General features: G+C 36.4%; 1 protein-coding gene and 1 non-coding gene across 2 annotated transcripts in view; both read right to left on the bottom strand.

The window, feature by feature from the left end:
• The window catches only part of LOC138700581 (nephrin-like), a 1,373,770-nt gene that overhangs the window by 167,386 nt on the left and 1,193,968 nt on the right, over positions 1-12,416 (bottom strand). The window lies entirely within an intron of this gene.
• TRNAT-CGU (transfer RNA threonine (anticodon CGU)) lies at positions 9,127-9,199 on the bottom strand. Its single transcript has one exon. It is a non-coding gene; the product is annotated as a tRNA-Thr (tRNA).

Below are 12,416 nucleotides of genomic sequence, written 5' to 3'. Positions count from 1 at the left end.
TACTTATTTATTTATATTATTATTATTTTTTATTTTAATATTATATCTGAACTGCGACCGAGCACGAGCGCTGCTCATTCGGTCTAAAATTTTGTTAGTACTACTGTATCTTCTTTTCATATTGCTTGTATTATTTTATTTGTATTTCTCTTTGTTTGTTTTGTAATTATATTTCTTTATTCTGTATATTTGAATTTAAATAAATAAATAAATAAATAAATAAATAAATAAATAAATAAATAAATAAATAAATAAATAAATAAATAAATAAATGTTTAAAAAAATGAAACTGATAACTTAATAATGAAGTAATAACTAAATTATTAAGTAAATAAGTAATTACATAAATAAATAAAAGAAAATTAAGTAAATGAGTAAAATATTAAATAAATAAATAAATAAATAATAAACTAAACAAACAAACAAACAAATTAATTATCAATACGTATTAATACTTGATAAAATAAAATAATAATAATAATAATAATAATAATAATAATAATAATAATAATAATAATCGTCTTCATAGTGTGGGATTTCTTATTTTTCAAGATGGTTAAGTTGCTCCATCGCTTCTCTCCCCTCCCCTCTCTCAATCAACCATCTTCTCACTCTTTATTATTCTGCTCACAGTTACATTTAATAATCCGTGGCGTGACAGCCCATGGAGGGTCAAGATCGGCTGCTGGCCTCACGTCTACATACCTCAACATAGGTGAACAATCATCCAACCGGGGTTCGGGGTCCAGCACCGAAAGTTACCCAGCATTTGCTCATATTGGGTTGAGGAAATTCCCTAAAAAAACCCCAATCAAGTAACTTGGCCCGACCGGGAATCGAACTTGGCCACCTGATTTCGCGGCCAGGCGCGCTAACCGTTACTCTACAGGTGTGGACTGTATGTATGTATGTATGTATGTATGTATGTATGTATGTATGTATGTATGTATATATGTATGCATGTATGTAGCTTGATTCAGGGATTTTGGCCCCTGCAAAAAGTAAGTAGACGAAGAGCGAGTTACTCATCACTAGTGGCGGGCTGGGTCACACAGGTCAGGCTGCGCAGTCATAACACCTAACACTTCCTTCTTATCATGTCGCGGTACACTCCTTAAGACACAATATTCTTCCACACGTCCTGTTACTAGAATAGCCACTACGTCTGTTGACTAAACAATGTAATGATGACATATTTTCTTGACATGAGTGTCCCTCAGCTTCCAGCACAGATATTATTTTCATTCTTCCTCTTTCCTCTTCGTTATGACGCAACACACTGCTCGCTCACTAGTCAACCAAGGACAGGGGCCATTAACGCTGAATCGAGCTGTATGTACAGTATGTATGTATATATGCATGTATGTATGTATTTTATTTTTTTATTTTACTTGGTTATTTAACGACGCTGTATCAACTACGAGGTTATTTAACGTTGATAGGATTGGTGATAGCGAGATGATACTTGGCGAGATGAGGCCGAGGATTCGCCATAGATTACCTGACATTTGCCTTATGGTTGGGGAAAACCTCAGAAAAAACCCAACCAGGTAATCAGCCCAAGCGGGAATCGAACCCGCGCCCGATCACAACTCCGGATCGGCAGGCAAGCGCCTTAGCCGACTGAGCTACGCCGGTGGCTGTATGTATGTATGTATGTATGTATGTATGTATGTATGTATGTATGTATGTATGTATGTATGTACTGTTCTCCAACCAGGAGATCAACCGTGAAAGGAATGTGCTTACTATTGCGTCATCTATTGGAACGAAGTAGATAAATAATATTACCGTTATAACGCCAGTTTAAAAACCATGCGCTCTCCTGCATATGTTATTTCCTGTATGAAGAGATTAAAAGACCAGGAGATTAACTGTGATCTAATTTTGTAACTAGGGTAGTATCAATATGTCTGTATCAATGTTATGGTTTGTGCTGTGAGAGCTAGCCAATAGAGATAAGAGTACCCACGTGTGTGACCTTATGACACCTTATGACATCAACATTCATTCACAGCATTATCCCGCTTCTCTTCACTCCCTGGAGACTTTCTCGTGGTTGGAGTACAGTATGTATGTATGTATGTATGTATGTATGTATGTATGTATGTATGTATGTATGTATGTATGTATGTATGTATGTATGTATGTATTTTTTAAATTATACTGTATGCTCCGTTACATAGTAACACTACATCAAATTCTTTAACTACTTTAAACTCTTTCAATTACAATTTGAATTAGGATTACGAATTAACTATTTGGATTACAATTATCATTACAATTCCTCTAGTTATAATAAGAACCAATATTGTCATTTTGCCTTAAAGTTTTTCAAAGTCGATTCTGGTAACAAATGTAATAAATTATTTCAAGTAGACCTTGACGAGATCACAGTTACTTATCGGCCACTGACCTCCTTTTAGTCTAGTGTTTAGTTTCAATGCATCCCTTTCACTTTTGAGTAAGGAACACTCATATATCAAATGATCCACTGTCTGTTCTTGTTGACCGCACTTGCACGTTGCACTTTCAGCAATTTTGAATCTGTAATAGTAATCCCTAGTCTTACCGTGACCGGATAGGATGGCTGTTATTTGGCCGTTAAGTGGGATCGTATGTATGTATGTATGTATGTATGTATGTATGTATGTATGTATGTATGTATGTATGTATGTATGTATGTATGTATGTATGTATGTATGTATGTATGTATGTATGTATGTATGTATGTATGTATGTATGTATGTATGTATGTATGTATGTATGTATTATAATGCTAACAAAAAAGCTGTTCATTCTATTTCCATCAATGTTAATTTTTAATTTCTCACTGATTTGTCTGACATTATTAATGTAGATAATTCTACCTTAATATTAATTACAATCTTTGGAATAATACAGACAATTTTGACCTTCTATGAATTCGGCCCCGTTTACCGACCGATGATTGTCTTTAAGTAACATCGCATTAAGTATTCATTAACTAAACCAGGTTTGAATCCCCGAATATTCAGATGAAATCACGACGACGGTTACTACTAGACCACAGACGATGAAATGTTATAGATTCTAAATTCAATTTATTAAAATTGGCTATTTTATCACGAACCCTGTGTTGCACAAATGAAACAGAAAACAGAGGGCAGAAACAAGCGATTGTGCTAAAGCTGCATATTTCAGATGGAAAATAGGAGATCATCTATAGTGTCCAATTTCAAACTCGAATTATTTCCATGCGGTTGATTTGGACGCGGAGAGACAAAACTGCAGCAGAGGGGTAGTTTATACAGTGGGGGGAGAGATGGTGGACATGACACTATTGAAGTCCATCTTCTCTCTCCCTTTCCAAACTCACACCCCTGTTCGAAATAACAATTCGTTAAGTTTAGATACATGTCCCACAAAATCATTCAGTAGATAACAGGGCGGAGAGAGGGGACGCAAAAAAATTAGCATCATCACAAAACGAGATTACTTTCCACTTACCAAAGGTTATGAAACTCTGGAAGCGGAAAATTGCCTATCACCTGGTTCAGATTAGTACAACTACTACAGGGAAACTAGCTAATCTGCTTTGGATAACTGTGTTGAATAACCTGTTGATCTGACTCTGGCTGTTTGCAGAGACCGCAAATGTGTGATTGATGGATCGGCTGATAGACTGATAGATGGATGGCTCCTGCTCCTGAGAGACTGGGGAGGGGTGAAATTGGCAAAGCGAATCACCTAGGTGATTGGAGCCTGACCTAACTGCCTAATATGATGGAAGACGGAGGGCGTGAAATTTCCCCCTCGAGGACAAGTTGTCCGATAACTGAACAAATGCATTCTTATTTTGTGGGAATCACATAGGCCTATCTATTGATTATCTTCTAGTGAGCAATAATCAATTTCAAACCTCGTTATGACCAAGGTTAGAAAATTCATGCATTTCGTCGTTATTCCTGCAATAGCTCCTATGTGCAAAATATACAATTTTTCAGTAATAATAGTTTTATTTTCCCTGGCAGAGTTAAGGCCATCAGGCCTTCTCTTCCACTCAACCAGGATCAAATGACATACAGAAAAATACAAACCGGTATACAAATATTAACTTAAAAATAATAATAATAGTACATTATGCAACGAGCCTATAATGATAGTAATTAAGAAGCGAGTATGGATGTTTATGAAACGAGCGCAAGCGAGTTTCATAATTTTCATACGAGCTTCTTAATTACCATTATAGGCGAGTTTCATACGACTTTTTATGCTCGACCACATTTCTAACTTGAAATTATTCAGATGTATACATTTCATTTGTATCTGACAAGATCGCAAGAGACCTTGTTCTACGTTGTGAATTGTGAGATGTGCGCAGACGCGAAAGTATTGATTTTTTCCGAGGAACAATAATGTCATTAACCTTGATGTAATCCCGTTAAACTTGGTATAACCTTGATTATTGTATTCGACATTGAAAAACGAGATGACAAATTGAATTTATTTGAATATTATTTACAATTAACGCTAATTATTATAGTAAAAGAACATAACCTTCTGCGACAGTATTGGATTTCCAGCCTCCGTGACTTTTCGCTAATTCTCTTTCGATTGCATATCCGAGAATAATCGATACTTGCGGTTTTATAACGGTACAAAGCTGACATGTCATTGGCTGAACACCTGTAAGCTGAGTTGTCATTGGCTGAAAACACCTGTACTTTCATGAGTAGGTGTACTTTAATGACATGCATTAAAGGACTGCTACCAGGTGTATAATTACTACATTTCGGCATGGTCGAGCATAAACATAATTAAGTAAAAAAGAGAGATTGAATACATATACACAATCAGTATTAACTTTAAAATAACAATAATAAAAATATATAATAAAAAAAGAGACTGAATATATAATCAAATCAGAAAAATACATTCTAGTATACAGTATTAACCAAAAAATAATAATTAATACATATGAATATAATCTCACAACTAAAGGAATAGTAGAATTAGTATGATCGGCACAGCACGCGTTACATTAAGACAATGACAATGACCTAGATATAAATGTTAATGGAAAAATAAAGTAATGACTGTGTAAAATAATAATAATAATAATGATAATAATAATAGTAATAATAATAATAAAAGAATTATACCTAGAAACTAATTCTTTGCATTTAAAATATTTCTAAACAACCTAATTTTAAACAACTGAGGACGAAGACTACCCCTGATTTCGAGCGGCAGCGAATTCCATGAGCGGGCCATGGCTATTGAGAAAGAACTTGAGTACAGAGATGTCTGATGACGTATTGATAGCAACAGATTGTGATGTGAACGTGTATTTCGATTATGATGTGAAGCTAGGAGAGTAAACCGAGAGGCAAGGTACTTGGGTGTGGAATCATGTATAATTCGATATAGCAGGCAAAGAGAATGTACTAAACGTCGATCTTGCAAGCGGAGCCAGGAGAGTCGTAGAAAATATTCCGATATATGATCATGTCGGCGGATATTGAAAATAAATCGGACGCAGACATTATGTACACGTTGAAGTTTTTGAGAAAGTTCAGCACTTAGGTCGCGTTATAAAACATCACAGTAGTCAAAGTGAGGCATTACAAGAGTCTGTACTAGAATTTGTTTGAGTTTAGTACGAAGGAAATTTTTCAGGCGTTTCAAAGAATGCATGATAGAGAAAACTTTTCTACAGATATATCTGATTTGCGTATTCCAGTTCATATTAGAGTCGAAATAGATTTTTTACAGTAGCACTGAAAGGAATTATTTTGTTGTTGAGAGAGACAGGCTGAAGGGTGTTCATATTAATGGAGGATAAAAGCCTTTTCTGCCACAAGAGAATGGCTTCGGTTTTATCTGGATTGATATTTAGCCCAAATTTCCTTGCCCAATTATTAAAACAGGAGAAAAACACATCCTATGGCAGCCGTAGACTATATAAGGGATTGTGAATTCTTACATTTTCGAAAGAAAGAAATATAATTACATATTATAGCAGATTTTATTATTTGTTGTATCACTATTTCGTTTTGGGAATAATACGTTAATTAAACAGTAAAATATCGCTGCAACTGAAAAGTATTGGGAATAAATTTGAATAACGAACAAAAAAAAAAAAAAAAAAAAAAAAAATTCCTTCCCAGGCAGGATTCGAACCACGAAAGTCTCAGTTATCAGTCTATCGTGCCCTGGAGTGAACAAGGCTTTGAAATCAGCTACAAGGGTCGGCCCGGATTTTTTTGCCATTACTGTACATTTATTCCGATACTCTATATACCTGTATAATGGGTACCTTCTTTTATTGTTTACATATAAAAATGAAGAGTCAATTCCATTGTATAAATAAAACTTTAACGTCGCTGTCTACACAAATCCTGTGATTAGTTTCCAATTAATTAGCTATTTTGTGTTTTTATAGAATGTGCTGCAATATTATAGGTGACTGGATCATTTAAACATCAAACGCATCCTTAAACCGTTATAATTAATTTGACACTGGGGTAAGCAAACCTGACACAAGTGAAATTTCATATCGATCGGGTGCCTTTATATACTCGCTGAAAACAATCCACATTAACTGTACTCAATACACAATTTCAACATAGCAGAATATCGTATATCTTAATTAAACTGGCTGATACCGCTTCATTATAAGAGACTGATAATACTAATAATCAGGTAGATAATTACAGAGTTACAAACTTGATACCTCTTGTTTCTAAAGTTTACAGGAATCAATGATATATGTAAATATTGCTTCTAACCATAGACATCCCTCGCTTATTAAAGCTTCTAATTAGAAGGGTTGAATTATGAAATCTCGTGGACAGTTCCTGCTCGCTGTCCATAAACCCTTCCCAGTTTCACGCAAGCTTTACCAACAGACAAAAGGATTCTCTCTCCTCAGCTTGAAATAATGAAAAGCACAACTTGTTATGACTAAAGAATGCTACCATTGTTCGTAGACAATGTAATAAAAGACACAAAAATTGTTCTTTTACAGGTAATTTTATTAAGAAAACCCACATTTTCTTCCCTCAAATACTGTTCTCTACTTAAAATTATTACAAAGAGGTTTTGGAACAAAGAAAATACAATGGAATAAAATGAACATGCACAAAATGGGAGAATAACATTTACGTAGTCGCTTTCATATCTTTCATTTTCTCGAACTCTTACTATCTGATCTGATGTCAGGTCCCTATTATGTGCAGTAAGATCTTCCTCTTTGCTTTAATAAATGCGAGTAAAAGCTAGGAGAGATGTTACACATCTCAAAATACAGTTCTACAGCTTTGTGATCGGAGGATTCACTACATGAATAATTTTATGCAGGAAAAGTTAGTTTTTTTTTGTTAGGTTATTTTAAGATGCTTTATCAACATCTTAGGTTATTTAGCGTCTGAATTTGATGAATGTGATAATGTCGGTGAAATGAGTCCGGGGTTCAGCACCGGAAGTTACCCAGCATTTGTCATATCGGGCTGAGGGAAAACCCCGGAATAACTTCTACCAGGTAACTTGCCCCGACCGGGAAAATGCAGATTGGGTTGCTTTCTCTAGTGCAGAAGAGGATAAAAATTATAAGTTGAATTGAAATGTACAGGGACATCATTTTATTTTTACTTCAATTTTTATTGTACCTGAGTTTTTGAATGTACTTCACTCCCACCCCTCTACTAATGAAGTTTCAACTGTTTTCCAGACAGAATCAAGGCCGCTTATAGTAAACAGCACTGAGTTACTGAGTATAGTACGTTCCAGAAATATGTTCGCGTTTTCCAGTGACGAAAGAACTTTTAATATTGAATCATATTTTCGTTTGCCTACGTCGCATCCCGATTTCCCTCACCTGCTTCTGCACGGCCCTCTGTAAAAGCAGGGCTGTCTTAGCTCTTTTCGGAAAACATTAATTTCTGTTAGGAATTGGACGTTTACGTAATATTACACAACTGTTTAAAATAACTTAAATAAAAGGGCCTCGTTAAGTAATTAACTGTCACGTGATTTCCCTCCTTTCTACGATCCTACGGAATAACCACTTGGACGGACAGTAGATAACATGTCTGAGTAATTTTATCTATGCGAGTCGGGCAGAAGTGAAGATTGAATTTACATTACATAAGGTACTCTTTTATAGAGTGGGTACAGAATTATTTCAACATGAGTTACTAGTACGAAGAACGAAACTGGTAATTGGAATTAGATGCAATAGCCTATAGTGCGATAATATGCACAAAAGAACTGAAGCCTGTAGGCTATCGAAATGAATGGCTACCATCTTCAAAAATGTGTTTAAATATCCATATTATGATTATTTTTCAATTTCACTTCATTCTCTATATTGTAGGTACGCTAATGTGCTGTAAACAGTATAATATACACTGCATAATGAATACGTTCGCATGGATAGCTCAGTTCGTGAGTAAAAATACTTATTCTTAATACAGTACTGCATTTTGATTAAATAAAAATCCTAATGAAAATTATCGAACTCAAAATCGAGATATTTCCTAGTTTACATAAATGGATGAAGTACTTTTCTTCCCTCCTATACCTAGTAAAGTGATTTGTTTGTGTTTTACGCCAGTATCATCGAACTCCAGTTGTGGAAGAGGGTAGCGAACGGGTTTTCCGGTTCTCTAAAGGTATATCCAGGTTAATATTAAAAATGTTAGTAAAAATAAAATCATGTCCCTGTATAAATAACTTTACATAACAGGCAGTAAATATAGAAAAATACATAGTAATTACGAATTAGGTTTTTCTTTTTCTTCTTCTTCTTGCTCTTCTTCTTCTTCTTCCCTTCAAGTATTAGGCCAAATGGCCTGTTACGATCTCACAGTTGAATTTTCAATCCAGCGCTTCTTTAGACGACCGAGAGATCTGTTCCCGTTTGGACGATAGTGGAGCATGACTTTTGGGATTCTATCTCTATGCATGCGATGCAGATGATTTATCCATTTGTTCTGATAATGTTTTACGTGATTAATTACAGGTTCTAGTTAGATTTTTAATATATATATATATATATATATATATATATATATATATATTAATTTTTCCTACAGAATTTATCTGTAATATTGACACTTAATATTTGAGAAGAAAAATTCGCTCCGGCGCCGGGGATCGAACCCGGGTTCTTGGTTCTACGTACCAAGCACTCTGACCACTGAGCTACGCCGAATTCAATCCACAACACCGGATCGAACTTTCCTCTTTCGATGTTTTCCTTTGTGGCCTGACTTCAAGTTAGGCATATATAATGGCAGTTGACATTGGATACACATCAACATATACTGTATATGCCTAACTTGGAGTCAAGCCACATTGAAGGAGGAAAGTTCGATCCGGTGTTGTGGATTGAATTCGGCGTAGCTCAGTGGTCAGAGCGCTTGGTACGTAGAACCAAGGATCCGGGTTTGATCCCCGGCGCCGGAGCGAATTTTTCTCCTAAAATATTAGGTTTTTTAAGTTCTTAAGGTTCAATTTAGGTTTTATTTATGTTCATCTGAATTTACATATATGACTCTTATGACCATGATTCAGAAAATTATCTGAAATTATTAGTTTAGAAGTAAGGGAAAAATAGGCAAAAAAAACTATAAATCCTGCGTGTTCAGTTCAAAGTGTGTCATGACTCGCTGTATGCCGTCATGTGGCTAGTTGATGAGCCTAGAGAATTCAATCTTCCTACACTTCCACAGAGTCGTATTACCTATGTGCCAGAGAAGTTGCCTAGCAAGTACGGCGTTCATTCTGAAGAGTACTTATCGACGTACGGTAACGCCGGTAGTGGCAGGAATGTGAACTGTTTGGAAACACCTACTGTGGTGAGTTTTTTTCTTATTGTCGGGATATGGGGAGAGGGTTAAGACGATTACTTATGTATTTGTTGACATTAACTTAGACGGTCAACATGGACACGCAGCATTTGATTTGTATTGTGGAATGTTGCCGTAAGCAACCGATGATAACAAATACCCTACGTACGACTTGCCCGCGCAAAACACAGTTCGAAAGAGGTAATGGTAGCACACAGACCGTACAGACCGCCATCTGTTGCTACGACGTTCAAGTTATACCGTACACGTTCTCAAGTTCAGATTGAACACCTTGAATAATAGGCAACTTCTCTGACATAAAAGTTGAAACTCGCTTCAAACCGCTGACTCACAACAGTGACGTCATGACACACTTTGAAATGAACACTCAGTATAAGTTTTAGACGTTAATTAGATGTTCTCCATTTGACCACCTAACAATGCTCTTTGATACTCGATAGAACTAACAATAGAATAATAAATACAATACAGGACAGAAAAATGTATTGTGTACGATGTAACTTTTGTAATAAATTCAGGTACTTAGGGGAGAGTCCGGTAGTATCGGACATCGGGTAATATCGGACAGTGCGTTTCTTTCATCTACCACCATATGGTAGTACCTGACATGCGACATCACAGAAACGTAACCATGCCAATCAGGTACTATCATCGTGTGGTAGATGAAAGAAACTCACTGTCCGATACTACCCGACTCTCCCCTATGTTTGCAAGTGATGAAATCACTATGCACTTTAAGAATACAGAATAAGTTTTATGAGCACTGCAGTCGATAAATTATGTACAATTTAATTCAATCAGACTGTACAATCGTATCGCACTAATTCCTAAAAACGTGGGGTGAAAACAACAAAAAGACGAATCGTGTTAATGTCCCCAGGGACAATTCATGAAAGAGTGAGAGGTTTACGGATGAAAAAAAAAAAAGACAATCCTGTGACGTCAGGCAGGTTGACGAAGACAAATGTGAATTCTCTTTTGTAAACGCGTTGGACTGTTGTACAAATCAGCAACAGGAGCTAGGGCCGAAATTACTAGCACCACCAAATATACGCCGGGATTTGTTCTCGCAGCGCAGTACTAGAATCCCGCTCCTTTGTCTAATGCAGCGGGGTATTCAAGGATATCTCTCGGACGAAGCAGCAATATTACTTACAAATGCACTGAAACACTGCTTAGGGTAATTAGTAACCACGCCTTCGTTTTTGTTTGTATATGGCCGCCATACATCTTATTTAACCAAGAAACAAGCAATAAGTGTCAGCTGTCTGCAGAAATGGTAATTAATTTCGATTCAAGTTTATAATTTCACAACACAGCTCGTTCACTTGTGTTATATCCGTTTCCTCAGATAGCAACTGCCCGTTTAAGAAATTATTATAAATATGTGTAATATAAATTTCACATTAGGATCTTTATTAATATTTTGCGAATTTTTTTATATTCTTTCGTCAGTTATTAAATATATTTCATCAACTACTAAGTTATTTGGCGTCGATTGAATTTATGATTGCGAGGTGGTATTTGACAAGTGAACGGAGCACTCGCCATGTGGTTATCTAACATTCGTCTTACAGTTGTGGAAAATCTCGGAAAAACCCAACTTTGGTCCGTCCCAGGAAGAATCTGTGGAGTATAAAGACGTGGTGGTGGTGTTGGTGGTGGTGGTGGTGGTGGTGGTGGTGGTGGTGGTGGTGGTGGTGGTGATTCTTCTGGTTTATTTTGTTTGGCTAATATTTCTTATGAGCGTTTAGGTAGACGGAGATTGTTAATTAATAAGGGTTTAATGGGATTAAAGTGGTGGTGGTGGTGATAGTAGAAGTAGTATTCATTTATTTATTGAACCTGGTAGAAATATCTTAATAACGTCTATCATCTGATATCTTCCTTTGCACCGAACTCTTCTTCGGTTCACCATTCCTTCCAATGGATCCTTCAGTAGACAGTTTATTCTCAGTCAGTGACCTAACCAATTCCTTTTTCTCTTTCTGATCATTTTCAGTATCATTCTTTCATCACCCACTCCTTCCAACACAGCTTCGTTTCTTATTCTGTCTGTCCATTTCACATGCTCCATTCTTCTCCATATCCACATTTCAAATGCTTCTATTCACTTCTCTTCACTTCGTTCATGCTTCTGCCCCATTCAATACCACAGTTTACACAAAGCACTTCACTAGTCTCTTCCTCAGTTCTTTTTCCAGCGGTCCGCAGAATATATTGTATTCCTTTTTCTACTGAAAGCTTCCTGGCTGCACCTCATGTTACTGCTTACAGTAGTGGTCGTCAGCACTCGCTGAAATGTGTAATGGGTAAGCGGTGCCGTCCCGTGTGCACCGTCGTGCAGCAGGAAGAAGTAGAGAGCATACCCACTAGCAGCTACGAGTGCACCATGGTGCACTGTGTTCTCTGCGGATAAGAGACGCTAGCACCAGGGTGCTCTGCGTTGGTGACCCCTGGCTTACAGTATACCCCAAGCATTTGAAGCTGTTCACTTGCTCTACAGCCTTATTTAGTATTTGCAATTTTACATTCTTTATTTTTCTGCCGACAACCATG

The sequence above is a fragment of the Periplaneta americana genome, chromosome 5 (assembly GCF_040183065.1).
Source record: "Periplaneta americana isolate PAMFEO1 chromosome 5, P.americana_PAMFEO1_priV1, whole genome shotgun sequence".
Taxonomy (NCBI): domain Eukaryota; kingdom Metazoa; phylum Arthropoda; class Insecta; order Blattodea; family Blattidae; genus Periplaneta; species Periplaneta americana.
This window is presented reverse-complemented; position numbering and strand designations above follow the sequence as displayed.